Here is a 25,770-nt window from a genome sequence, read left to right as displayed (position 1 = left end):
ATTACCGTACAATTAGCGGTAGAACTCATCGAAGTGAGTAGATTTAACCGGATTTTGAGGTAGAACTCTCTATTTCTAATAAGAAAAAAAGCAAAATAAGTCAGGATGGTGTGTCAGGACTGTCACATACTCAATGTGACAGTTGATGTGGAGAATTACAAATATGCAAAATAGAGCAAAAGAGTACATGGTTCATTTTGATGTATGATAGTTTTATTGCATGCTTGATGTGGATGATTAAAATCGTGTAGTGAGTATAATCTATATTTAGCATAAGAATGAAAAGACATAACATGGCAATGAGACAAACTGCATTAGAGATGTGAGCTAGATGAAATGATGAAATGTCTCTGTATAGCCCAGATTGTCTTCTGTTATCACTTAGCCTACCCTCTAAATTCACTAGCCTCTCTATATACATCAGCATGTTTACACTAGCCGGTCTTCTGCATACAATACAATAGCATGTCTTCGATATACACTAGCCTATGTTCTGAATACACTAGCCCGTCTTCTGTCTTCTGTATGCCCTAGCCTGTCTTCTGCATACACTAGCCTCTCCGTAGAGCCTTTCTTCTGTATGCTGTAGTCTTCCATATATATTAGCTTCTCTGTACACCCTTGCATCTCTGTAAACACTGTGTGAACTGGCCAGTATTATGTATACACTCACCGACTGTATACACTAGACTCTCTGAATACACTAAACCCTCTGTATACCACGGCCTGTCTTCTGTATACACTAGACTGTAAAAACTAGCTAGAATACACCAGCCTGTCTTCTTTACCCACTAGACTCTCTGTATGCACTACCCAGTCTTCTGTATACACTTTCAGCTTTGATGTATACCGAAGACTGTCTTCTGTATACACTAGTTTCCCTATATGCACTGTCCTTTCTGTATACACTCGACCCTCTCTATACACTAACCTCTCTATATACACTAACATCTTTGTATATACTAGTCTCTCTTTAAACTAGCCTCTCTGTGTACCCCAGCCTCACTGTTTACTCTAGCATCTCTGTATACTCAAGCCTATCTACATACACGAGACTGTATTCTGTATTCACTAGCCTTTCTTCTGTATGCTGTAGCCTTCTATATATACCAGCTTCTCTGTACACCCTTGCATCTCTGTAAACACTGTGTAAACTAGCCAGTCTTATGTATACACTCGCCGACTGTATACACTAGACTCTCTGAATACACTAAACCCTCTGTATACCACAGCATATCTTCTGTATACACTAGACTGTAAAAACTAGCTAGGATACACCAGCCTGTCTTCTGTACCCACTAGACTCTCTTTATACACTACCCAGTCTTCTGTATACACTGTCAGCTTGGATGTATACCCAAGCCTGTCTTCTGTATACACTAGTCTCTCTATATGCACTGTCCTATCTGTATACACTCGACTCTCTCTATACACTAACCTCTCTATATACACTAACATCTTTGTATATACTAGCCTCTCTTTAAACTAGCCTCTCTGTGTACCCCAGCCTCACTGTTTACTCTAGCATCTCTGTATACTCAAGCCTATCTACATACACGAGTCTGTATTCTGTATTCTGTATTCACTAGCCTTTCTTCTGTATGCTGTAGTCTTCTATATATACCAGCTTCTCTGTACACCCTACACTTTAACAGTGCTAGGTTCCTGTATTACAGAAACAGAACACCAGCAATAAGGTGTATACTGTGCAGGAGGCACACAACACCCACTCTAACTTCTGCACTGCAGATGCATGTATTGCAGAAATTGAACACCAGTAATAAAGGGTAGCTTCAGGTGTGTACTGTACATAACACCCACCTGCCTATCGTCCTCTTTCCCTGACCACCGCAACACACTATACAAGGCCACCACGCTGGTGGCCTTATATAGTGTGGGGTGTGTACTAAATCCCTCTGAGCTATAATTGGCCACATGAATCCTGCCTGTGGGGAATTGTGGCTCTCCTCACAGAGGATGTTACATCTGTTCTTATTAAATGGAACTTATTATGCTCCTCGTAAACTTTTTCAATTTGGCCGAACGGCCGGACGAAAGTTGCCCCCGGTGCGGGAACATGGGGGGAGACATGATGCACATGTTTTGGAGATGCCCGAAGTTGATCCGCTACTGGACGGAGGTGACAGGAACCATTGATCGGGTGTTTGGAAACTGCACCAGGATGGAGGCGAAGTATTGTCTCCTGGGATTAGTTGAAGGAGTTGGAAACCCAGGAAGCAGCCAGATGGCAGTTCTGAGATGCTTATTTCAGGCAAGGAAACTGATTGCCCAACCCTGCTTAGCCTCCAATGTTGGCAATGACTTGTTTTTTTTCGCTTGTTTCTCAAGATGACCAGGTGCCGTATTCTTCTTTTTATGTTGTTGGCGTTGACCTGTTTTTTTTTGCTTGTTTCCCAGGGTGACTATCTTGGCATTTTTCAAGAGGGATGAGAGTGCCCAAAGAGATTGCCTATGGCCACATCACCCTGAAAGTGCCCAATCTCTGCTGATCTCAGAGGCTAGAAAGGGTCGCGCCTTGTTAATACCTGGATGGGAGACCGCCTGGGAGTACTAGGTGCTGTAGGTTTCTTTTTATGTTGTTGGTGTTGACTTGTTTTTTTTGTTTGTTTCCCAAGGTGACCATCTTGGCATTTGTCAAGAGGGTTGAGCGTGCCTGAAAAAATCTACTATGACTGTTCACCCTGAAAGAGCCAAATCTCATTTGATCTCAGAGGCTAAGCAGGGTTGGGACCTGGTTAGTACCTGGATGGGAGACCGCCTGGGATTTCTCGATGCCATAGGCTTTTTTTTTAAGTTGTTGGCATTTACTTTTTTTTTTATTTTTTATTCTTTTATTAAGTATAAGTAGAACAACATAAATATAACAGTCAACCATACAGCATGACCCAGGGTCACAATTACATGGTAACAAAAAATAGGCAGCCAAATAACTCTGGGTTCTCAGAGGGGAGTCCTACAGTTTCATGCAGAAAAGAGAGAAACCCCACCTCCGACATGTAGTACAGTATAAATAGTGCAGCTCCGTTCGGACAAATGTAATCATGGAGAACAACTGGGACCACAGCGAGCCAGCTTATCATGACTTATGTGAACCAGATTAAAATATGAGCCGGTCGTGTCCAGAACCCTGGGGTTCTTCTGGATCCCGAAGGAGACAAGGCATAGTCAAAAGGGAGGACGGGGGAGAAGAGAGTGCAAAGACGGAGAGAGAGGAGGGGGGGATGGCGGCAGGGAAAAAAAGAAAAATAAAGACAAAATGGGAGGGGGGGGATGCCACCCAGGGCAGACATGGCCTACGTAGGTAAACGTTAGATGTTCAGTCATTTTCTGGGACAGGGGCACTGCTCACCTCCCGAATGTAGTCTCGAGTACCAGTAAAATACCTCCAGGGCCTCCATGTAACACTAAATGTCTCTTCAGTGTTGTGAAGGGTGGCGGTCAATTCTTCCATCCGGAGAATATGATTGACTTTGGAATACCACAGCACCTTGGATGGGGGCTGAGGCTGCCTCCACAGTGTGGGAATGCAGGCCCGGGCGGCGTTCAGGAGTTGCATCGTGAGGGTTTTTTTGTATTTTCGAACAGGCTGTTCGGTCAAGTGTAGAAGGCACGCTGCTGGGTTGTCTGTGATATCTACATTTGTGAGAGTTTTTATCGTCCCGGTCACCTCCACCCAAAAGTTCCTCAAGGCCGGGCATGCCTAGAAAATGTGTCCCATGGTCCCGGTATCTGAATTGCACCTCCAACAAACATCCAGGATCGATCTATTAATTTTATTCAGAAGGTATGGGACTCTATACCAGCGTTGATATTGGTTTGCGATGGAAGCTTTATATACTAAGGTCAGGATCTTCCCTATCTGTTGTGGGGTAAATGTGATGCCTAAGTCCCTCTCCCAATTGTGGATAAATGGTGGGGTCGACTCCTCCTCCTGACTACTCAATAGGTTGTTCAGGAGGGAGAGGGTGTGTCGCACAGGTTCCCTTTTGTGACAGATGGATTCATAGGGCGTCAGGTCTCTAGGAGTGTAGGGGGCCCTTTGTATGGCCAGAAGAAAGTGATGAAGTTGATAAGCACTAAACAAGTCAAGCGGAGGGTCAGAAAGCTCGGCGACAGTTTGCGTGGTCGGGAGACCTCCCGAGGGCCACACCTCTCCCAGACACTGTTTCCCCACCACTGTCAACTGTCGCAGTTTCTTGTTGGTAAATCCCGGTGGGAAGTCTGGATTACCTATAACCGGAGTCATTGGTGACGGCAGGGGAGCAATGTGTGTGCAGCGGAACAACCTCCGCACAACAGCCAACGTAGCTCCCACTACGGGGTGATCTCTGAGGTCTTTTGGTAGGGAGGACAGGAGCCACGGGGAGGTCAATAGGGGAATGGATCCATCCTCAATTTCCATCTCCACCCACTGCCTGTGTGGGCCATTACAATGCCAATCAACGACTCTCGCTAGCAGAGTCGCTCTGTAGTATTGTCTCAGATCTGGGAGACCCAGACCACCCTTGTCCTTTGGTCTGGCAAGCAATTGCAAACGGGCTCTGGACGGTTTGCGCGCCCAAATAAAGTCCCGGAGCAGCACCTGCAGTTGTCTGAAAAAAATTGGGGGTAACCGGATCGGTAATGTCTGGAAAAAGTATAAGATCCGCGGGAGGGCCGTCATTTTGAATGCATTACAGCGCCCTATCCAGGTCAGTGTTAAAGCATGCCAGTTTCCCAAATCAGATTTCAGTCTATTCAGGCGAGGGACAAAATTAAGCGGGTACAATTGCGCCAAATCCGCTGCGATGTCAACGCCCAGGTAACGTATAGATTTTTCAGCCCAGTAGAATGGAAAAGCGGAGCGGAGCCTCTTGGCCTCACCATCCGGGACCGATATATTCAATACAGCCGACTTGGCGCAATTGATTTTATAGTTTGATAGGCTGCCGTATCGCCGGAGAGAACGCGAGTATATTGGGAAGCAAAATGTGTGGATTGGAGACGAAAAAAATTAGATCGTCAGCGTACGCCGCAATTTTGTGGTGTGCCGAGGGTTTGGATATGCCAGTAATATTCGGGTCATTCCGAACGTGACACATAAGTGGTTCCAGTGTCAGAATAAAAATTAGGGGAGACAGAGGGCACCCCTGCCTCGTCCCATTAGTGATGGGGTAAGAGTCCGAGCACCACTAGTTCACCCGTACCGCTGCCGACGGTGTGGAGTAAAGCGACATTACCCAGCTCATCATGTTGGGGCCAAGACCTATATGTTCCAGGGTGGCCTGCATAAAGTGCCAGGCCACCCTGTCAAAGGCCTTCTCCGCGTCCGTTGACAACATAAGCAAGGGCCTTCCCTGTACATGCGCCGCATGGATTAAATTGAGGACTCGGACCGTATTGTCTCTAAGGTGACCATCTTGGCGTTTGTCAAGAGGGTTGAAAGTGCCTGAAGAGATTGCCTACGGGCACATCACCCTGAAAGCACCCGATCTCGTTTGATGTTGGAGGCTAAGAAGAGTCGGGCCTTGTTAGTACCTGGATGGGAGACCGCCTGGGAATACCAGGTGTCGTAGACTTCTTTTTATGTTGTTGGCGTTGACCTGTTTTTTTTTCACTTGTTTCCCAAAGTGACCATCTTGGTGTTTGTCAAGAGGGTTGAGAGTGCCTGAAGACATTGCCTATGGCCACATCACTCTGAAAGCACCCAATCTCGTCTGATCTTGGAGGCTAAGAAGAGTCGGGCCTGGTTAGTACCTGGATGGGAGACCACCTAGGAATACCAGTTATTGTAAGCTTATTTTTATGTTGTTGGCGTTGATTCGTTTTTTTTTTTCGCTTGTTTCCCAAGGTGACCATCTTGGCATTTGTCAAGAGGGTTGAGAGTGCCCAAAGAGATCGCTTACAGCAGCATCACCCTGAAAGAGCCCTATCTCTTCTCTTCTCTGAGGCTAAGAAGGGTTGGGCCTAGTTAGTACCTGGATGGGAGATGGCGTTGGAATACCAGGTGCCGTTTTCTTCTTTTCATGTTGTTGACATTGACCTGTTTTTTTTCACTTGTATCTCAAGGTGACTATCTTGGCATTTGTCAAGAGGGTTGAGAATGCCCAAAGAGATTGCCTATGGGCACATAACCCTGAAAGGGCCCGATCTCCTCTGATCTCAGAAGCTAAACACGGTTGGACCTTGCTAGTACCTGGATTGGAGACCACCAGGGAATACTAGGTGCTGTAGGCTTCTTTTATGTTGTTGGCCTTGACCTGTTTTTTTTTCCACTTGTTTCCCAAGGTGATCATCTTGGCGTTTGTCAACAGGGTTGAGAGTGCCCGAAGAGATCACCTACGGCCCCATCACCCTGAAAGCGGGCCTGGTTAGTACCTGGATGGGAGACCGCCTGGGAATACCAGGTGCCATAGGCTTCTTTTTTTTTTTTTATATATACTAGTATGCGACATACAATGCAAAGGCAACTTCACAGAATGTGTGATACAAATAGTTTCAAACAAACGATCATATTGCATGGATATCAGAGCCAATTTTAAGAAGTCCGAGGAGAATAGCACGTGTACAGCTTTGCGGTCATATCAAGATGAGATTAAAGCTCCATCTCGTTGGGATCCTCTACCACTTAAAATATTATTTATACTAGCCCTGCTACCTTCGAAGAGTTTAGATATCCATAGATAGGGGAAGAGTATTGTGTAGTAGTCAAATGGGGTCGGAACATACCATTTTCTTTTACCTTTTTTGAGTTAAGAAGGGAAATAGTAGAACTGAAAGGAGGGAGAAGGGGAAAGAGAAGATTGGGGAAGGAAATGGCAGAAAAGGAAAAGAAGGGGTAAGGGGGTGTCGTGGGTAGAGTGGATAGGGTGGGGTCCCCTGGGGTCCCCTCCCAGGGAGCAAGAGACGCCCTCGGCTCACAAGCTCATCAGCTGTCCAACGTTTGGAACAGCGATCTCCAACGATCACCATGAGCTTACTATGTCTCGCGGAGGTATTCTTCCGAAAAGCGAAACTGGGTCCAGTAGAACAATCTGTTCCCATGCTCCTCCGTTTTATCCCTCATTGTGGCAGTCAGGTCTTCCATTCATTCAATATCATTTACCCTTGCGAACCACTGGGTCACCGTTGGAGCAGATTGCTGTTTCCACTGACTTGGGATGCAGGCCCTAGCTGCATTGAGGAGATGTTTAAGTAAGGACTTATGATAACGCTTTCTTGACATAGGAGTTAGATTGAGAAGAATTGCTGCGGGATCATTGGCTAAGGAAATGTCTGTGAACTTGTGGATGAGTCTCAGGACAGGCTGCCAGAATGTTTGTAATTTAGGGCATTCCGAGAAAATGTGGAGAATGGTGCCAGCCTGTTGCTCACTGCGCCAGCAGCGGTCAGATTGACCGGGGAATATTTTGGCCAACACCACCGGTGTACGATACCAGCGTGTGATCCGCTTATATGAGATCTCCTGATATTTACTGCAGAGTGACGACTTATGGGTGAAAAAGAGTATTCTGTCCTTCTGTGGTTTGGAGAATGTAGTTTGTAAGTCCCTTTTCCATTTAGCTAGGAAGGGCGGATCCGTGGAGGATTGTGTGTCTGTCAGGATTTGGTAGGACCTAGAGAGGGAACCACGAATTGGGTAATCATCCAGGCAAAGTTCCTCGAAGGTGTGGAATTGTCTAGAGAAGAACGAATGGTTAGGTAGTGATCCGAGGAAATGGATGAGCTGTCTAGCTCTCCAGCTATCCAATGCAACAGGTACTTGCTCTAGCAGTATGGTCCCCGTGGGAATCCAGCCCGTGGGTCCAAGAAATAGGGCTGCTCTCAGAAGCCCTTTCGGGGCTTGCCTGGTAAAGGCCTGGTCAGACAGGCCCGGAGGGAATCTAGGATGCCCAATAATTGGGGTCATAGGAGAAGGGAAGTTAGTCAGGTGGGAAAGGTGAAAAAAACTATCCATCTCGACGAGCGAGGGGCCAATTAACGGGTGAGTAGTCACACAGGGCTCCAATGGCCTCCCCGCCCAAGGCAGACCAGCCAGTGGAACCCGCGCCATCTCCTGCTCTAGCTTGACTAATAGCTTCAGTTCCCCATGCCGGCACCAGTCAACCACCCGTGTCATGTGCGTCGCTGTGTAATATAGAGCAGGGTTCCGGGAAGCCAATACCTCCCCGCAATTTTGGTCGCAATAGCATTGCCCTACCAATACGCGTATGTTTGCCGCGCCAGAGGAACTTGATAAAGATTGAGCAAACCGTATGAAAGAAAGTCTGGGGTATTTTGATAGGTAAGGCTTGTAGTAGATACAGAAGTCGTGGCATCGTGTTCATCTTCAACACATTACAGCGTCCGAACCATGACAGAGCTAGTGGGTCCCATCTTTTAAGGTCCGCTGTAAGCCCATAGGCTTCTTTTTATGTTGTTTGCTTTGACCTGTTTTTTTCGCTTGTTTCTCAAGGCGACCATCTTGGCGTTTGTCAAGAGGGTTGGGCGTGTCTTGAAGAGAACGCTTACGGCCACATCAACCTGAAAGCACCCGATCTCGTCTGATTTCAGAGGCTAAGCAGCGTCAGGCCTGGTTAGTACCTGGATGGGAGACTGCCTGGGAAGACCAGGTGCCATAGAAGGATCTGGTCTGGTTAGTGTCTTGATTGGGAGATCGCCTGGGAATACTGGATGCCGTAGGCTTCTTTTTATGTTGTTGGCTTTGACCTGTTTTTTTTAGCTTGTTTCCCAAGGTGACCATCTTGGCCTTTGTCAAGAGGCTTCAGAGTGCCCAAAGAGAGTGCCTACTGCCAAATCACCCTGAAAGAGCCCAATCTCATCTGATCTCGGAGGCTAAGCAGCGATGGGCCTGGTTAGTACCTGGATGGGAGACAGCCTGGGAATACCAGGTGCCGTAGGCTTCTCATTATGTTGTCGGCGTTGACCTGTTTTTTTTCCCAAGGTGACCATCTTGGCATGTGTCAAGAGGGTTGAGAGTGCACAAAGAAATTGCCTATGGGCACAACATCCTGAAAGTGCCCAATCTCGTTTGGTTTCAGAGGCTAAGCAGGGTTGGGCCTGGTTTGTACCTGGATGGGAGACCGCCTGGGTTTTCCAGATGCCGCAGGCTTCTTTTTATGTTGTTGGTGTTGACCTGTTTTGTTCGCTTGTTTCCCAAAGTTATCATCTTGGCATTTGTCAAGAGGGTTGAGAGTGCCTAAAGAGATCGCTTACAGCCGCATCACCCTGAAAGCACCCTATCTCTTCTGATCTCAGAGGCTAAGAAGGGTTGGGCCTAGTTAGTACTTGAATGGGAGACGGCCTTGGAATACCAGGTGCCGTATTCTTCTTTTTATGTTGTTGGCGTTGACCTGTTTTTTTTACCTTGTTTCCCAGGGTGACTATCTTGGCATTTTTCAAGAGGGATGAGAGTGCCCAAAGAGATTGCCTATGGGCACATCACCCTGAAAGCGCCCAATCTCCGCTGATCTCAGAGGCTAGAAAGGGTCGCGCCTTGTTAATACCTGGATGGGAGACCGCCTTGGAATACTAGGTGCTGTAGGCTTCTTTTTATGTTGTTGGCGTTGACTTGTTTTTTTTGTTTGTTTCCCAAGGTGACCATCTTGGCGTTTGTCAAGAGGGTTGAGCGTGCCTGAAAAAATCTACTATGGCTGCATCACCCTGAAAGAGCCAAATCTCATTTGATCTCAGAGGCTAAGCAGGGTTGGGACCTGGTTAGTACCTGGATGGGAGACCGCCTGGGATTTCTCGATGCCATAGGCTTTTTTTTTAAGTTGTTGGCATTGACTTATTTTTTTTTATTTTTTTTTATTCTTTTATTAAGTATAAGTAGAACAACATAAATATAACAGTCAACCATACAGCATGACCCAGGATCACAATTACATGGTAACAAAAAATAGGCAGCCAAATAACTCTGGGTTCTCAGAGGGGAGTCCTACAGCTTCATGCAGAAAAGAGAGAAACCCCATCTCCGACATGTAGTACAGTATAACTAGTGCAGCTCCGTTCGGACAAATGTAATCATGGAGAACAACTGGGACCACAGCGAGCCAGCTTATCATGACCTATGGGAACCAGAGTAAAATATGAGCCGGTCGTGTCCAGAACCCTGGGGTTCTTCTGGGTCCCGTAGGCTAGTAAGGAGACAAGGCATAGTCAAAAGGGAGGACAGGGGGAGAAGAGAGTGCAAAGACGGAGAGAGAGGAGGGGGGGATGGCGGCGGGGAAAAAAAGAAAAATAAAGACAAAAAGGGAGGGGGGATGCCACCCAGGGCAGACATGGCCTATGTAGGTAAACGTTAGATGTTCAGTCGTTTTCTGGGACAGGGACGCTGCTCACCTCCCGAATGTAGTCTCGAGTACCAGTAAAATACCTCCAGGGCCTCTATGTACCACTAAATGCCTCTTCAGTGTTGTGAAGGGTGGCGGTCAATTCTTCCATCCGGAGAATATGATTGACTTTGGAATACCACAGCACCTTGGATGGGGGCTGAGGCTGCCTCCACAGTGTGGGAATGCAGGCCGGGCGGCGTTCAGGAGTTGCATCGTGAGGGTTTTTTTTGTATTTTCGAATAGGCTGTTCGGTCAAGTGTAGAAGGCACGCTGCTGGGTTGTCTGCGATATCTACATTTGTGAGAGTTTTTATCGTCCCGGTCACCTCCACCCAAAAGTTCCTCAAGGCCAGGCATGCCCAGAAAATGTGTCCCATGGTCCCCGTATCTGAATTGCACCTCCAACAAACATCCGGGATCGATCTATTCATTTTATTCAGAAGGTATGGGACTCTATACCAGCGTGAGACTATCTTGTATCCTGATTCTTGATATTGGTTTGCGATGGAAGCTTTATGTACTAAGGTCAGGATCTTCCCTATCTGTTGTGGGGTAAATGTGATGCCTAAGTCCCTCTCCCGTTTGTGGATAAATGGTGGGGTCGACTCCTCCTCCTGACTACTCAATAGGTTGTACAGGAGGGAGAGGGTGTGTCGCACAGGTTCCCTTTTGTGACAGATGGATTCATAGGGCGTCAGGTCTCTAGGAGTGTAGGGGTTCTTTGTATGGCCAGAAGAAAGTGACAAAGTTGATAAGCACTAAACAAGTCAAGCGGAGGGTCAGAAAGCTCGGCGACAGTTTGCGTGGTCGGGAGACCTCCCGAGGGCCACACCTCTCCCAGACGCTGTTTCCCCACCACTGTCAACTGTCGCAGTTTCTTGTTGGTAAATCCCGGTGGGAAGTCTGGATTACCTATAACCGGAGTCATTGGTGACGGCAGGGGAGCAATGTGTGTGCAGCGGAACAACTTCCGCACAACAGCCAACGTAGCTCCCACTATGGTGTGATCTCTGAGGTCTTTTGGTAGGGAGGACAGGAGCCACGGAGAGGTCAATAGGGGAATGGATCCATCCTCAATCTCCATCTCCACCCACTGCTTGTGTGGGCCATTACAATGCCAATCAACGACTCTCGCTAGCAGAGTCGCTCTGTAGTATTGTCTCAGATCTGGGAGACCCAGACCCCCCTTGTCCGTTGGTCTGGCAAGCAATTGCAAACGGGCTCTGGGCGGTTTGCGCGCCCAAATAAAGTCCCGGAGCAGCACCTGCAGTTGTCTGAAAAAAATTGGGGGTAACCGGATCGGTAATGTCTGGAACAAGTATAAGATCCGCTGGAGGGCCGTCATTTTGAATGCATTACAGCGCCCGAACCAGGCCTCTTGTCCTCACCATCCGGGACCGATATTATTCAATACAGCCGACTTGGCGCAATTGATTTTATAGTTTGATAGGCTGCCGTATCGCCGGAGAGACGCGAGTATATTGGGAAGCAAAATGTGTGGATTGGAGACGGAAAAAATTAGATCGTCAGCGTACGCCGCAATTTTGTGGTGTGCCGAGGGTTTGGATATGCCAGTAATATTCGGGTCATTCCGAACGTGACACATAAGGGGTTCCAGTGTCAGAATAAAAATTAGGGGAGACAGAGGGCACCCCTGCCTCGTCTCATTAGTGATGGGGAAAGAGTCCGAGCACCACTCGTTCACCCGTACCACTGCCGACGGCGTGGAGTAAAGCAAAATTACCCAGCTCATCATGTTGGGGCCAAGACCTATATGTTCCAGGGTGGCCTGCATAAAGTGCCAGGCCGGGGGGCGCAGCCAGGGTGGGCGTAGCCAGGATGGCACTGTGAGCGGCTGCTTTTTTAGTGAGCTCCGCTTCTGGTAAACTTTCCCGGATCCAGGATTGTCTTTCCTCCTCCACATTCAGCCCCTCCGGAGCCCGTTGTTGGTGTCTGTTAGCCCCGTGGCCCAGCGAGAGAGGACTGAGGGCACCGCGCTCTACCGGCCGCTCCGCGGCCTTGACAATGTTTTAGGCCGCAGACGCGGCCTTTCCTGGCGGCCCCTGCCCGAGCGGCGGAGCGCGGTGTCCGCAGAGGATCGATTCGGGACCCCCGAGACCGGTGGCTGCACAGAGGGTGGACCCCTGCCTGACGGATGATTGCGGCCCAGACACGGAATCCGGACCTCCGGCGGTGAGTAGGCCGCGACCGCGGCCTTTCCTGACGGCCCCCGCCCGAGCAACTGCAGCACTCCCGGAGTGACGCCCCCTACGGCCTGTGGCGGACCCCATACGAGGTGGGGCAGAGCCTGGACATCCGGAGGCGAGTAGGCCACGACCGGGGCCTTTCCTGATGGCCTGCGGACTGCCCGGGGGCTCCAAACTGCAATCCCCCCCTGCTCTGAGGTGAGGTCCCCTGCCTAGCCTGCACATCATATAGGGAGGAGAGGGGCCCTGTCTTGGGGAGGTTGCTGACCCCCCCGCCCCCCCAGTATACAGGGCCCTCTGGGACATCGATTAGTTCGGGGGCGGCCCCCCTGACGGCCCCTGCAGGGTGAAACCGGGCGGGGGACTTCTTTAACGCCCCAGCTGTCCTGGAGAACCCCAGCCGACGGACCAAGGGCGGCCCTGGGCACGGGAACGGGCCCTTCTGCCCACACACACCACAGCCCTCCCTTCACGGCCCGAAGACACCTGGACTCTACAGCCGGGGCATCAGAGATCTGCCGGTGGAGGCTCTCTGAACCCACCTGGACTTGTCCTGCGCCACTCCATCTGAATGAGGCGCCAGAACTCAGGCAAGAATTTTAGTAAAGGGGACAAGCGTCTGTCTTTTCCATCCCAGCCAGACCCCCCCCGGGCAGACTTGGTCCCCCAGGAGGAGACCCGTACCACACGGAGTGCCCATAGAGCTTCCCAGATGGCCCCCATGGATCCAGCCGAGTCCCGGCCTCCCTGGTTGGCGGAGGTCATGGTGGCCATTGCCACTTGTCAAACCACCCTAACAGCCAAAATGGAAGCCATGCAGTTGGATATGGGTCTTATCAGACAGGATATAGACAAACTCAGATCCAGGGTTACTGAGACCGAGCAAAGGGTGAGCAATACTGAAGACACAGTGTCCGAACATGGAGCTGCACTTCGCACCCTTCAAACTAAAGTTAAAGCCTTGGAATACAGAGCTGAAGATGCCGAGAATAGGAACCGGCGCAATAATCTCTGCATTGTCGGCCTCCCAGAGGGGGCTGAGGGGAACAACCCCACCTTCTTTGTGAAGGGCATGCTGCGGGACCTCCTCCCTGATGCTCGTTTCTCGCCTCACTACGCAGTGGAAAGGGCACACCGTGTACCACCTAAACCGGGGCCTCCTGGAGCCCCCCCGCGAACCTTCATCCTCCGCCTCTTTAATTTTAGAGACCAAGATGCAGTTCTCCACGCTTCTAGAGCGGTCGGTGACCTTCAGTATCAGAATGCCAGACTGATGATCTTCCCTGACTACTCGGTGGAGACTCAGAAGCTCAGGAAATCCTTTGATTTTTTTTTGTTTAATTTATGTTTATTGAAAAAGAAGAAAACAAAGAAACAATAACAGGAAGCCTGGCACATACAGTATACAATGCAAAGTAAGACAGGGGCTGCAGATGTTATAGTGCAAGGCATATTACACCGAGGTGTTAGCAACTCGAAAGTAAATATCCGTTTATGTTCTAAGCCAACCAGCTTAACAAAAAGAGCAGTGACCAACCAATAATTGGGACTGCGACTGCATGACTGCAAAGTCCCTTGGTGCGCCAATCAAATAACATCGTACCAAGCTAATAGAAAGGAAGCGAGGGGAGAAAAAGAGTGGAAAGGAAAGATAGAGAGAAGAAGGTCAAGAACCAGAAAGGGTAGGGGAGGAAGGGGAAGAGAGAGGAAGGGTCTGCCTCGGCCCTATCCCCGCCAAAGAGATGGGACACCTGATAGTACAATAACTTATCCATCTTGTGAAATAATGTCCGTATACCCCTTTGTACACTTGAAGGCTAACCAGCAGGACCAAATCTTTTTCCCCAGGTCCGATTTATTCTGTAGAGAGTAGGTAAGATCCTCTAAATAATACATGCGATCTACCTCTATCAGCCACTGACGTAAAGAGGGAGCCGTGGGTTGCTTCTACCTACGTGGAATAAGTGCCTTTGCAGCATTAAGCAAATGTGGAGTCAAAGATTTTCTATAGGATCCTGCTGGGGAGCCAGTGCCATGAAAAAGTATGACCCATGGGTCATTGGGTAACTCATAACCCAGAATGACTTTCATCCAATGTAGAATAGTTAGCCAGTATGGCCGTATGAGTGGGCAGAACCACCAGATATGGGCATGTGTGGCACGTTCCCCACAGCCTCTCCAACAAAGAGACGATGTCTGAGGGAACAACTTATGTAGGACAGCTGGGGTATAATGCCATCTCGTTAACAATTTATAGTTCACTTCTGCCGTGTGGGAGGCCGTAGATGTTAGATGAGCCATTGATAATATAGTCGATTTTTGTGCCTCCGTAACCTCGCTGCGCAGGTCTTTCTCCCAATTAGACAAAAAGGAGGGGAAGCCCTTAATCAACAAAAGCTGTAAAGCGTGGTAAAAAAAGGATAAAGGCCTCTCCGCCGGCTGGTCCTCCGTGAAGGCCGATTCAATTGGTGTTAAATCAGCCAGTGAGCGCAATGGTTTCGGCAGGGAGTGTACAAAGGCAGCCAGTTGACGGTAGGTCCAGTGATCCATGGGCGTTGCCCGTGAGGGAGGAATTAGTTGAGATAAAGGCACAATGCCATCCTGGTTGGCGATGTGGTGTATTACCCAGATTCCAGGAATGAATTCTGGGGTCAATGTTTCCTGGTGGGAAGTAATTATGACCCGTCAGAGGCATAATGGGAGAGTGATATAACCACTTGTGCTGTTTACATATCGAGTCCCAGATCCGTAGAGTAGAATAGGTGAGAGGAGAGGAGCTAGGTGCTAACGACCTATGTTTCCTGGGAATCCACACTTGGGTGTAGAGGTCCGTGCCACTGAGCGCCAATTCAAGGGCAACCCATAGTTTAGAATGTTTGTGATATTTCCAGTCTGATATCCTGTTGAAAACAACAGCTAAAAAGTAAAGTTTCACGTTAGGTAAAGCCAGGCCCCCCAGCCGTTTAGGTCTGGTTAGAAGGGCTCGGGACAGTCTCGGATGCTTTCCGTTCCAAACATATCTGCAAATCAGTGAATCTATGAGTGTGAAAAAACTAGCTGGAATACCCACTGGAATCATCTGGAATAAAAACAGAATCCGGGGTAGGATATTCATCTTAATCCCACAAATTTTCCCTAACCACGAATGTGCGACTTGGGACCATCTTTGTAAGTCCATTCGAATTGCATTAAGAAGGGGTATATAGTTAACGCGAAATAGAGTCTGGGGTTTAGGTGTGAGGTAGATGCCTAAATATTTCATTTTGTGTGTTTGCCAGCTAAAAGGGAAGGAGTCTCTAAGACGAACCACAGTTTCCCCAGGGATAGAGACGTTAAGAATCTCCGATTTGGACATGTTAATTCTAAAATTAGATATGAGACCGAATTGTGAGAAGGCAGACATCAGATTGGGAAGGGAAATCAGGGGTTGTTGTATGTAGAACAGAATATCATCCACATAAGCAGCGTATTTGTGTTCTCGATCACCAACAGTGATCCCATGGATGTTTGGATTGTGTCTAATTGTAGAGAGGAAGGGTTCCAGGGATAGAGCGAATAAAATCGGCGAGAGGGGGCAGCCCTGACGTGTACCATTATAGAGTGTAAATGATTCACTTAGGGTACCATTAACACGAATTTGAGCTGTAGGGGAATAGTATAGTGCTCAAATGTGAGATAGAAAAGTTTGGCTGATTCCCAAGTGAGACAGGGTCGCCATGAGATACTCCCAGTCCACCCTGTCAAACGCCTTTTCCGCGTCTGTAGAAAGTAGCAGGGTGGGCTGGGCGGACCCCCTAGCACAAGCTATCAGGGACAGGGTGCGGAGAGCATTGTCGCGTGCCTCCCTACCCGGGATAAACCCAGTCTGATCACTGTAAACCCAGCGTGGAAGTAGCGGTAGAAGCCTGTTTGCTATAACTTTGGCATACAGTTTAGCGTCTAGATTCAAGAGAGATATAGGTCGATAACTCCCGCATAAACTAGGGTCCTTCCCTGACTTAGGAATCACCGAGATATGTGCATGCAGCGTCTCCGGACGGAGTGTCCCCCCCTGTGAGATCGTGTTAGCATAAGAGGTGAGACGCGGCAGCAGGGTCTCCGCAAAGGCCTTATAGTAAAAGGCCGTAAAGCCATCCGGTCCAGGGGCCTTGCCACTCGCCATAGCCTTCAGTGCTACTTTGAACTCCTGGACAGAAAACTCTCCGTTCCAATGAGGTGAGGGCGTCAGAGTTCAGTTTGGGCAAGTTGGCCTGCTGTAGATATTCTTGGATCAGAGTTCTCCTAACCACCAAGTCCGGCACAGCGTGAGGGACATGGTATAGGCCAGTGATGGCGAACCTTGGCACTCCAGATGTTTTGGAACTACATTTCCCATGATGCTCCTGCACTCTGCAGTGTAGCTGAGCATCATGGGAAATGTAGTTCCAAAACATCTGGGGTGCCAAGGTTCGCCATCACTGGTATAGGCGTTGGTAAAAAGCATGAAATTCCTTGGCTATAGTTGTGGTCTCATGCGTGAGAGCGTCAGAAGCTGTCTTAATTTTATCAATGAAAGCCCTGGTTTTTGCCTGTTGTAGGGAACTAGCCAAAAGCCTCCCCGGGTTATTACCCCATTCATGGAATTTTTGTGACACCCTACGGGCTTCCCGTTTCCATTGCTCATGGTACATGGCCTTCAACTCCTCCCTCTTCATTGTTAGGTTATGTAGTGTGGCTTGAGCGAGACTGGCCTTGTGTTGTGACTCAAGGGCGCTAATTTCTAACAATAGTTTAGATTGTTGCTGCGCAAATTCTTTTTTTCATGTATGGTTATTGGGGTTATCTGTTTGTTCTCTGTTTAGTTTTGTTGTACTTGTTTACTAAAAATATTGATATTTCAGTGTTGCATTGTTCTCGGATATGTATGTCCCGGGTCCAGCGGTCCAATCCGGGAGCAGGGTTCCACAATGATCCTGATCCTTCCACTGCCCCCAGAATCCATGTCTATACTTAACATTGTATCCTGGAACACCAGGGGATTGAACTCCCCGGTTAAGCGATCCCTGGTGTTCCAATTTCTTCAAAGTTATAACCCACACATATGCGTACTCCAGGAAACGCACCTCATCGGCAGTAGACTTCTTTCCCTCAAAAAACCCTGGGTGGGGTACCATTACCACTCCACCCACTCTAGTTTTGCCAGGGGGGTAAGTGTCCTAGTATTGAAGTCCCTCCCCTTTCGGCTCCTGGATCTGGCCTTGGACCCGGACGGCAGGTATGTCATTATTCATGCGACAATTTACTCAATGACCTGGACCATTGTGGGATTATACTTGCCCCCGCCGGCCTCATTGCTGGTGCTGAACCAAATCACTAGCAAGATGGCCAAATTTGCCTCTGATAATGCTCTTATCCTGGGTGATTTTAATCTAGTTCCTGACCCAGACATGGACAGACTGACTCCGGGGGGACACCATGGACCTGGGCTGGCTGCCTGGGCAGACACATATGGCCTGACGGATGTCTGGAGGTGGAGACACCCCGGGTCTCGGGCATTTACATGTCACTCTGCCACCCATAAAACATTCTCCCGCATTGACTTGGTCTTTGCGCGGAGCCCAGTCCTTCCAAGGGTCGTAGACATACAAATATTGCCCAGGGGGATATGGGACCATGCACCTCTGTTTCTGACATTGGATCTTTCCCTGGGACCAGCGGTTAGACTATGGAGGCTTTCCAGGTTCTGGATCTCAGATGCCGCTGTGGATGCTCATTTTAGGACCGAATTGAACAGCTATTGGGAGGAGAATGCAGGTTCGGCTAGGGGCCACGGTAGTCTGGGATGCCTTTAAGGCTACCACGAGGGGGCACTATCAGACTATCATTGGCAAAATACGCAGGGAATGTAGAGCAGAGCTATAAAAAGCTGAGGGAGAGGCGGTCTGCGCGGAGGCTCTTTTTGTCCGCACTCGGGACCCCCAACATTATCGGCAACTGCAAATCCTGACCAGGGAGGCTGTTGATCTTCGTACCTCTCTCACCCAGAAGAGAATGCTGGCTCAGTCCCAGCGGATCTTTGAGCAGGGGGAGAGGTCGGGGAGGATGCTGGCCTGGCTCTCCAGAGAACAGGCAGGCGGGTTGAGCATTTCACATATCAGGGACAAATCCGGTCAGTTGCTTCACACCCCAGATGGGATTAATAACTGTTTTGCGGAGTTTTATACATCTCTCTACACCTCTAGGTCAGATTACAGTAAGGAAGAACTAACGACCTACTTGGCCGACATAGATATACCAATCCTCGCGGAAACGTACCGAAATAGGATGGACGCACCTATCACGGTTCTGGAGATTCTTCGGGCGCTTAAATCTATGCAGGTGGGTAAGACGCCGGGACCGGATGGAATCCCGGCGGAATTCTATAAGCACTACGCTACGGAGCTCTCTGAAAGACTCCACCATCTATTCTCTGCGTCGTCGCATATTGATAAACTTCCCGACACCATGAGCGAGGCGATCATAGTGGTGATCCCCAAGCCGGGGAAAGACCCCACCTTGTGTTCGTCATACCGCCCTATATCACTGTTAAATGTGGACACGAAAATACTGGCCAAAATCCTGGCCAACAGACTAACTTAGTCATCACGGCCCTTGTCCATAGTGACCAAACAGGTTTTATGCCAGGCAGAGGCATAGACATTAATATCAGACGCCTACTCACGCACATAGATAGAGCGGCCGGGGGGAGACGGGTGTAGTGGCCTCGCTCGACGCTGAGAAGGCTTTCGACTCTGTCGAGTGGGGTTACCTATGGGAGGTGCTCTCGCGATTTGGATTTGGCCCAGGATTTACGAATTGGATCCGCATGCTGTACCACAGCCCCTCTGCTAGAATCCGTACCAATGGCTGTCTCTCCGGGCAGTTTCAACTGGCCCGGGGTACGAGACAGAGGTGCCCCCTCTGACCAGCCTTATTTGTCCTCGCGATGGAGCCCTTGGCTATTTTGCTGAGAGCGGATACTGGGATAAAGGGGATACAAGTAGGGCCCATCGAGGAAAAGCTGTCCTTGTATGCAGATGACACTCTGCTTTATTTAGCGGACGCGTCGTCTTCTTTGGGCACTGCATTGGAACTGATTAATCGATTCAGTCGGTACTCAGGTATCCGCATCAATTGGGACAAATCGGTTGTTTTCCCACTCCACTCCTTGACCCCTCGCGTGCCTCATCCACAGCTTAAATGAGTGGAAAGTTTTATATACCTGGGGATTAAGGTCAGTGGTAGAGTTCAGAACTATCTGGAGGACAATATACAGCCACTCATGACACAATTAGGGGCTAGGTGCGAGGCATGGCGATCTCTCCCTTTATCCCAGGTGGGCAGAGTCAATTTGTTAAAAATTATCTATCTCCCCAAGTACCTGTACTTCTTTCGTAATACCCCCATCCACATTCCCAGGACTTTTTTCCAGAGACTGGAGAGTCTGTTGATATCCTTTGTCTGGGCTGGGAGACCCCCCAGGGTAGGTAAGCAGATACTATATCTCCCACTATCGGGTGGGGGGGGCCTGGCGCTCCCAAACTTTCAGATTTACTACTGGGCGGCCGTTTTGGTCACAATTCGGTGGTGGTTCTTCCCAGCCCACACAAAACCCGGCGGTCACCCTGGAGGCAGCCATCCTTGGCTCCTATGCAGCTCTGAGTAACCTACCATTTCGGAGGCTTAGAGCGAGCTCCTCCATGACGGGCTTGATGCGTACCACGGTGAGGGTCTGGCGGGAGACAAGGAGGAGCTATGGAAAGCCCAACCACATCTCCCCACATATGCCCCTATGGGGCAACCCCATGCTCCCTCACCTGAATAGTATCCCAGACCCTTCTCTGTGGGCGAAAAGAGGAATCGTCACTTTAAAGCACATAGTTTATCAGGGTAGGCTAACGACTTTCCAAGAACTGAGACGTACATATGAGCTTCCACTTTCTTTCCAGTTCAGATATTGGCAACTGAAGCACGCCTTTGGGGCTCAGTTTCCTGCCCCTCTGACTCTGGAATCGGACTCCATTGAACATCTACTGACTTCCAGGGTGATGGGGAGAACCCTGTCGACCTTATATCTTTACCTCACGGTGGAACATGACACTAGTTTGACCAAATCCCGGGAGAAGTGGAGTTTGGACATTCCGTCCCTAGGGGAGGAGGAATGGGAGGAGTGCCTGACTTCTTACATTCCAACAATGATAGCCGCGAAAGACAGGTTTATACAATTTAAATTCCTGCATAGGGCCTACTTCACCCCGCAGAGGCTGGCGCGTATTTACCCCCAAAGGGACCCTAATTGTCAAAGGTGTAAACAGGAGGTGGGCACTTTCTGGCACATGGTCTGGTCATGTCCCAAAATCCAGCCCTACTGGGAGGAAGTGGTTTCTACGCTAAATGCTGTGACCGGGTCGAACATTCAGGTCGACCCTCAAACCCTACTATTGAGCCATTTGGCAGACGTTGAGGGGGACAGGTACTGCAAACTGTGCCTTACCTTCGCATTGTATTATGCCAGACGCGAGATTCTATTGAGATGGAAACTCGAAGACCCCCCTACCCCTGCCTCGTGGAGGAGATCAGTGAACCTGGAGCTCCCCCTGTATAAGTTGACCTATGAAAGTAGACAATACCCAGGGAAATTTGATAAAATTTGGTCCTCCTGGATAGACGCGTCCGCTGATCTTGGTTCCCCCTCCCCCTAACTTTGAGTTGAGCTGAGACGGTGGTGGATCCCCCCCACCCGGTTGACCGCCCTGTTCTCTCTCTCCCGACCATTTCCTCCCTGCCCCCCCCCCCCCCCCTCCGTGGGCTCGCGCAAATGTCAGGTACCTGCTTGATGGCTGTAAAGTTCCGCTGGGGTTGTCCTGCATTTATTATAGAGTAATGGTTACTCCTGTTATCTGTACTGCTGGATTATTAATTTAAGAATGATTACTGGATGAAGGTGTTTTTTTCCTTTCTACAACTGTGTAATATTGGATTTACTATTCTTTGCAATGTAATGCTGGTTTGTCTAATAAAAATTTTCTGTTAAAAAAAAAAAGTGCCAGGCCACCCTGTCAAAGGCCTTCTCCGCGTCCGTTGACAACATAAGCAAGGGCCTTCCCTGTACATGCGCCGCATGGATTAAATTGAGGACTCGGGCCGTTTTGTCTCTAGCTTCCGACTTATTTTTATTTTTTTGCTTGTTTCCCAAGGTGACCATCTTGGCGTTTGTCAAGAGGGTTGAAAGTGCCTGAAGAGATTGCCTACGGGCACATCACCCTGAAAGCAACCGATCTCGTTTGATGTTGGAGGCTAAGAAGAGTCGGGTCTTGTTAGTACCTGGATGGGAGACCGCCTGGGAATACCAGGTGTCGTAGACTTCTTTTTATGTTGTTGGCGTTGACCTGTTTTTTTTCGCTTGTTTCCCAAAGTGACCATCTTGGTGTTTGTCAAGAGGGTTGAGAGTGCCTGAAGAGATTGCCTATGGCCACATCACTCTGAAAGCACCCAATCTCGTCTGATCTTGGAGGCTAAGAAGAGTCGGGCCTGGTTAGTACCTGGATGGGAGACCACCTGGGAATACCAGTTATTGTAGGCTTCTTTTTATGTTGTTGGCGTTGATTCGTTTTTTTTTTCGCTTGTTTCCCAAGGAGACCATCCTGGCATTTGTCAAGAGGGTTGAGAGTGCCTAAAGAGATCGCTTACAGCAGCATCACCCTGAAAGAGCCCTATCTCTTCTCTTCTCTGAGGCTAAGAAGGGTTGGGCCTAGTTAGTACCTGGATGGGAGATGGCGTTGGAATACCAGGCGCCGTATTCTTCTTTTTATGTTGTTGACATTGACCTGTTTTTTTTTGCTTGTATCTCAAGGTGACTATCTTGGCATTTGTCAAGAGGGTTGAGAATGCCCAAAGAGATTGCCTATGGGCACATAACCCTGAAAGCGCCCGATCTCCTCTGATCTCAGAAGCTAAACAGGGTTGGGCCTTGCTAGTACCTGGATTGGAGACCACCTGGGAATACTAGGTGCTGTAGGCTTCTTTTTATGTTGTTGGCCTTGACCTGTTTTTTTTTTCACTTATTTCCCAAGGTGACCATCTTGACGTTTGTCAAGAGGGTTGAGAGTGCCCGAAGAGCTCACCTACGACCCCATCACCCTGAAAGCACCCAATCTCGTCTGATCTCGGAGGCTAAACAGTGTCGGGCCTGGTTAGTACCTGGATAGGAGACCGCCTGGGAATACCAGGTGCCATAGGCTTCTTTTTTTTTATTTTTTTTTATTTAGTAGTATGCGACATACAATGCAAAGGCAACTTCACCGAATGTGTGATACAAATAGTTACAAACAAACGATCATATTGCATGGATATCAGAGCCAATGGTAAGAAGTCCGAGGAGAATAGCACGTGTACAGCTTTGCGGTCATATCAAGATGAGATTAAAGCTCCATCTCGTTGGGATCCTCTACCACTTAAAATATTATTGATACTAGCCCTGCTACCCTCGAAGAGTTTAGATATCCATAGATAGGGGAAGAGTATTGTGTAGTAGTCAAATGGGGTCGGAACATACCATTTTCTTTTCCCTTTTTTGAGTTAAGAAGGGAAATAGTAGAACTGAAAGGAGGGAGAAGGGGAAAGAGAAGATTGGGGAAGGAAATGGCAGAAAAGGAAAAGAAGGGGTAAGGGGGTGTCGTGGGTAGAGTGGATAGGGTGGGGTCCCCTCCCTGGGAGCAAGAAACGCCCTTGGCTCACCAGCTCATCAGCTGTCCAACGTTTGAAACAGCGATCTCCAACGATCACCATGAGCTTACTATGTCTCGCGGAGGTATTCTTCCAAAAAGCGAAACTGGGTCCAGTAGAACCATCTGTTCCTATGCTCCTCCTTTTTATCCCTCATTGTGGCAGTCAGGTCTTCCTGACTGTTCAATATCATTTACCCTTGCGAACCACTGGGTCACCGTTGGAGCAGATTGCTGTTTCCACTGACTTGGGATGCAGGCCCTAGCTGCATTGAGGAGATGTTTAAGTAAGGACTTATGATAACGCTTTCTCGACATAGGAGTTAGATTGAGAAGAACTGGTGCGGGATCATTGGCTAAGGAAATGTCTGTGAACTTGTGGATGAGTCTCAGGACAGGCTGCCAGAATGTTTGTAATTTAGGGCATTCCCAGAAAATGTGGAGAATGGTGCCAGCCTGTTGCTCACAGCGCCAGCAGCGGTCAGATTGCCCGGGGAATATTTTGGCCAACACCACCGGTGTACGATACCAGCGTGTGATCAGCTTATATGAGATCTCCTGATATTTACTGCAGAGTGACGACTTATGAGCGAGAAAGAGTATTCTGTCCTTCTGTGGTTTGGAGAATGTAGTTTGTAAGTCCCTTTTCCATTTAGCTAGGAAGTTCCTCGAAGGGGTGGAATTGTCTAGAGAAGAACGAATGGTTAGGTAGTGATCCGAGGAAATGGATGAGCTGTCTAGCTCTCCAGCTATCCAATGCAGCAGGTACTTGCTCTAGCAGTATGGTCCCCGTGGGAATCCAGCCCGTGGGTCCAAGAAATAGGGCTGCTCTCAGAAGCCCTTTCGGGGCTTGCCTGGTAAAGGCCTGGTCAGACAGGCCCAGAGGGAATCTAGGATGTCCAATAATTGGGGTCATAGGAGAAGGGAAGTTAGTCAGGTGGGAAAGGTGAAAAATACTATCCATCTCGGTGAGCGAGGGGCCAATTAACGGGTGAGTAGTCACACAGGGCTCCAAAGGCCTCCCCGCCCAAGGCAGACCAGCCAGTGGAACCCGCGCCATCTCCTGCTCTAGCTTGACCCATAGCTTCAGTTCCCCATGCCGGCACCAGTCAACCACCCGTGTCATGTGCGTCGCTGTGTAATATAGAGCAGGGTCCGGGAAGCCAATACCTCCCCGCAATTTCGGTCGCAATAGCATTGCCCTACCAATACGCGTATGTTTGCCGCGCCAGAGGAACTTGATAAAGATTGAGCGAACCGCATGAAAGAAAGTCTGGGGTATTTTGATAGGTAAGGCTTGTAGTAGATACAGAAGTCGTGGCATCGCGTTCATCTTCAACACATTACAGCGTCCGAACCATGACAGAGCTAGTGGGTCCCATCTTTTAAGGTCCGCTGTAAGCCCATAGGCTTCTTTTTATGTTGTTGGCTTTGACCTGTTTTTTTCGCTTGATTCTCAAGGCGACCATCTTGACGTTTGTCAAGAGGGTTGGGCGTGTCTTGAAGAGAACGCTTACGGCCACATCAACCTGAAAGCACCCGATCTCGTCTGATTTCAGAGGCTAAGCAGCGTCAGGCCTGGTTAGTACCTGGATGGGAGACTGCCTGGGAAGACCAGGTGCCATAAAAGGACCTGGTCTGGTTAGTGTCTTGATTGGGAGATCCCTGGGAATACTGGATGCCGTAGGCTTCTTTTTATGTTGTTGGCTTTGACCTGTTTTTTTTAGCTTGTTTCCCAAGGTGACCATCTTGGCCTTTGTCAAGAGTCTTCAGAGTGCCCAAAGAGAGTGCCTACAGCCAAATCACCCTGAAAGAGCCCAATCTCATCTGATCTCAGAGGCTAAGCAGCGATGGGCCTGGTTAGTACCTGGATGGGAGACAGCCTGGGAATACCAGGTGCCGTAGGCTTCTCATTATGTTGTCGGCGTTGACCTGTTTTTTTTCCCTTGTTTCCCAAGGTGACCATCTTGGCATGTGCCAAGAGGGTTGAGAGTGCACAAAGAAATTGCCTACGGGCACAACACCCTGAAAGCGCCCAATCTCGTTTGGTCTCAGAGGCTAAGCAGGGTTGGGCCTGGTTTGTACCTGGATGGGAGACCGCCTGGGTTTTCCAGATGCCGCAGGCTTCTTTTTATGTTGTTGGTGTTGACCTGTTTTTTTCGCTTGTTTCCCAAAGTGATCATTTTGGCATTTGTCAAGAGGGTTGAGAGTGCCTAAAGAGATCGCTTACAGCCGCATCACCCTAAAAGCACCCTATCTCTTCTGATCTCAGAGGCTAAGAAGGGTTGGGCCTAGTTAGTACTCGAATGGGAGACAGCCTTGGAATACCAGGTGCCGTATTCTTCTTTTTATGTTGTTGGCGTTGACCTGTTTTTTTTCGCTTGTTTCCCAGGGTGACTATCTTGGCATTTTTCAAGAGAGATGAGAGTGCCCAAAGAGATTGCCTATGGGCACATCACCCTGAAAGCGCCCAATCTCCGCTGAT

At 49.0% G+C, this 25,770-nt stretch overlaps 8 pseudogenes; all 8 read left to right on the top strand.

Annotated features, from left to right (window-relative positions):
- The first annotated feature begins 5,460 nt into the window (after positions 1–5,460).
- Positions 5,461–5,579, top strand: LOC143949420 (5S ribosomal RNA; annotated as a pseudogene).
- A 100-nt stretch (positions 5,580–5,679) lies between these two features.
- Positions 5,680–5,798, top strand: LOC143948060 (5S ribosomal RNA; annotated as a pseudogene).
- A 2,986-nt stretch (positions 5,799–8,784) lies between these two features.
- On the top strand, positions 8,785–8,903 carry LOC143948360 (5S ribosomal RNA; annotated as a pseudogene).
- Positions 8,904–22,025: 13,122 nt separating this feature from the next.
- On the top strand, positions 22,026–22,144 carry LOC143946063 (5S ribosomal RNA; annotated as a pseudogene).
- A 319-nt stretch (positions 22,145–22,463) lies between these two features.
- On the top strand, positions 22,464–22,582 carry LOC143948732 (5S ribosomal RNA; annotated as a pseudogene).
- A 101-nt stretch (positions 22,583–22,683) lies between these two features.
- On the top strand, positions 22,684–22,802 carry LOC143948650 (5S ribosomal RNA; annotated as a pseudogene).
- A 1,994-nt stretch (positions 22,803–24,796) lies between these two features.
- On the top strand, positions 24,797–24,915 carry LOC143949963 (5S ribosomal RNA; annotated as a pseudogene).
- A 159-nt stretch (positions 24,916–25,074) lies between these two features.
- LOC143949086 (5S ribosomal RNA) lies at positions 25,075–25,193 on the top strand (annotated as a pseudogene).
- Positions 25,194–25,770: the final 577 nt, after the last annotated feature.

Source organism: Lithobates pipiens, unplaced genomic scaffold (genome assembly GCF_037356315.1).
Source record: "Lithobates pipiens isolate NorthernLeopardFrog02 unplaced genomic scaffold, aLitPip1_a1.2 Scaffold_30, whole genome shotgun sequence".
Taxonomy (NCBI): Eukaryota; Metazoa; Chordata; class Amphibia; order Anura; family Ranidae; genus Lithobates; species Lithobates pipiens.
Note: the sequence above shows the minus strand (reverse complement) of the source record. Positions and strands in the feature narration are given on the sequence as shown.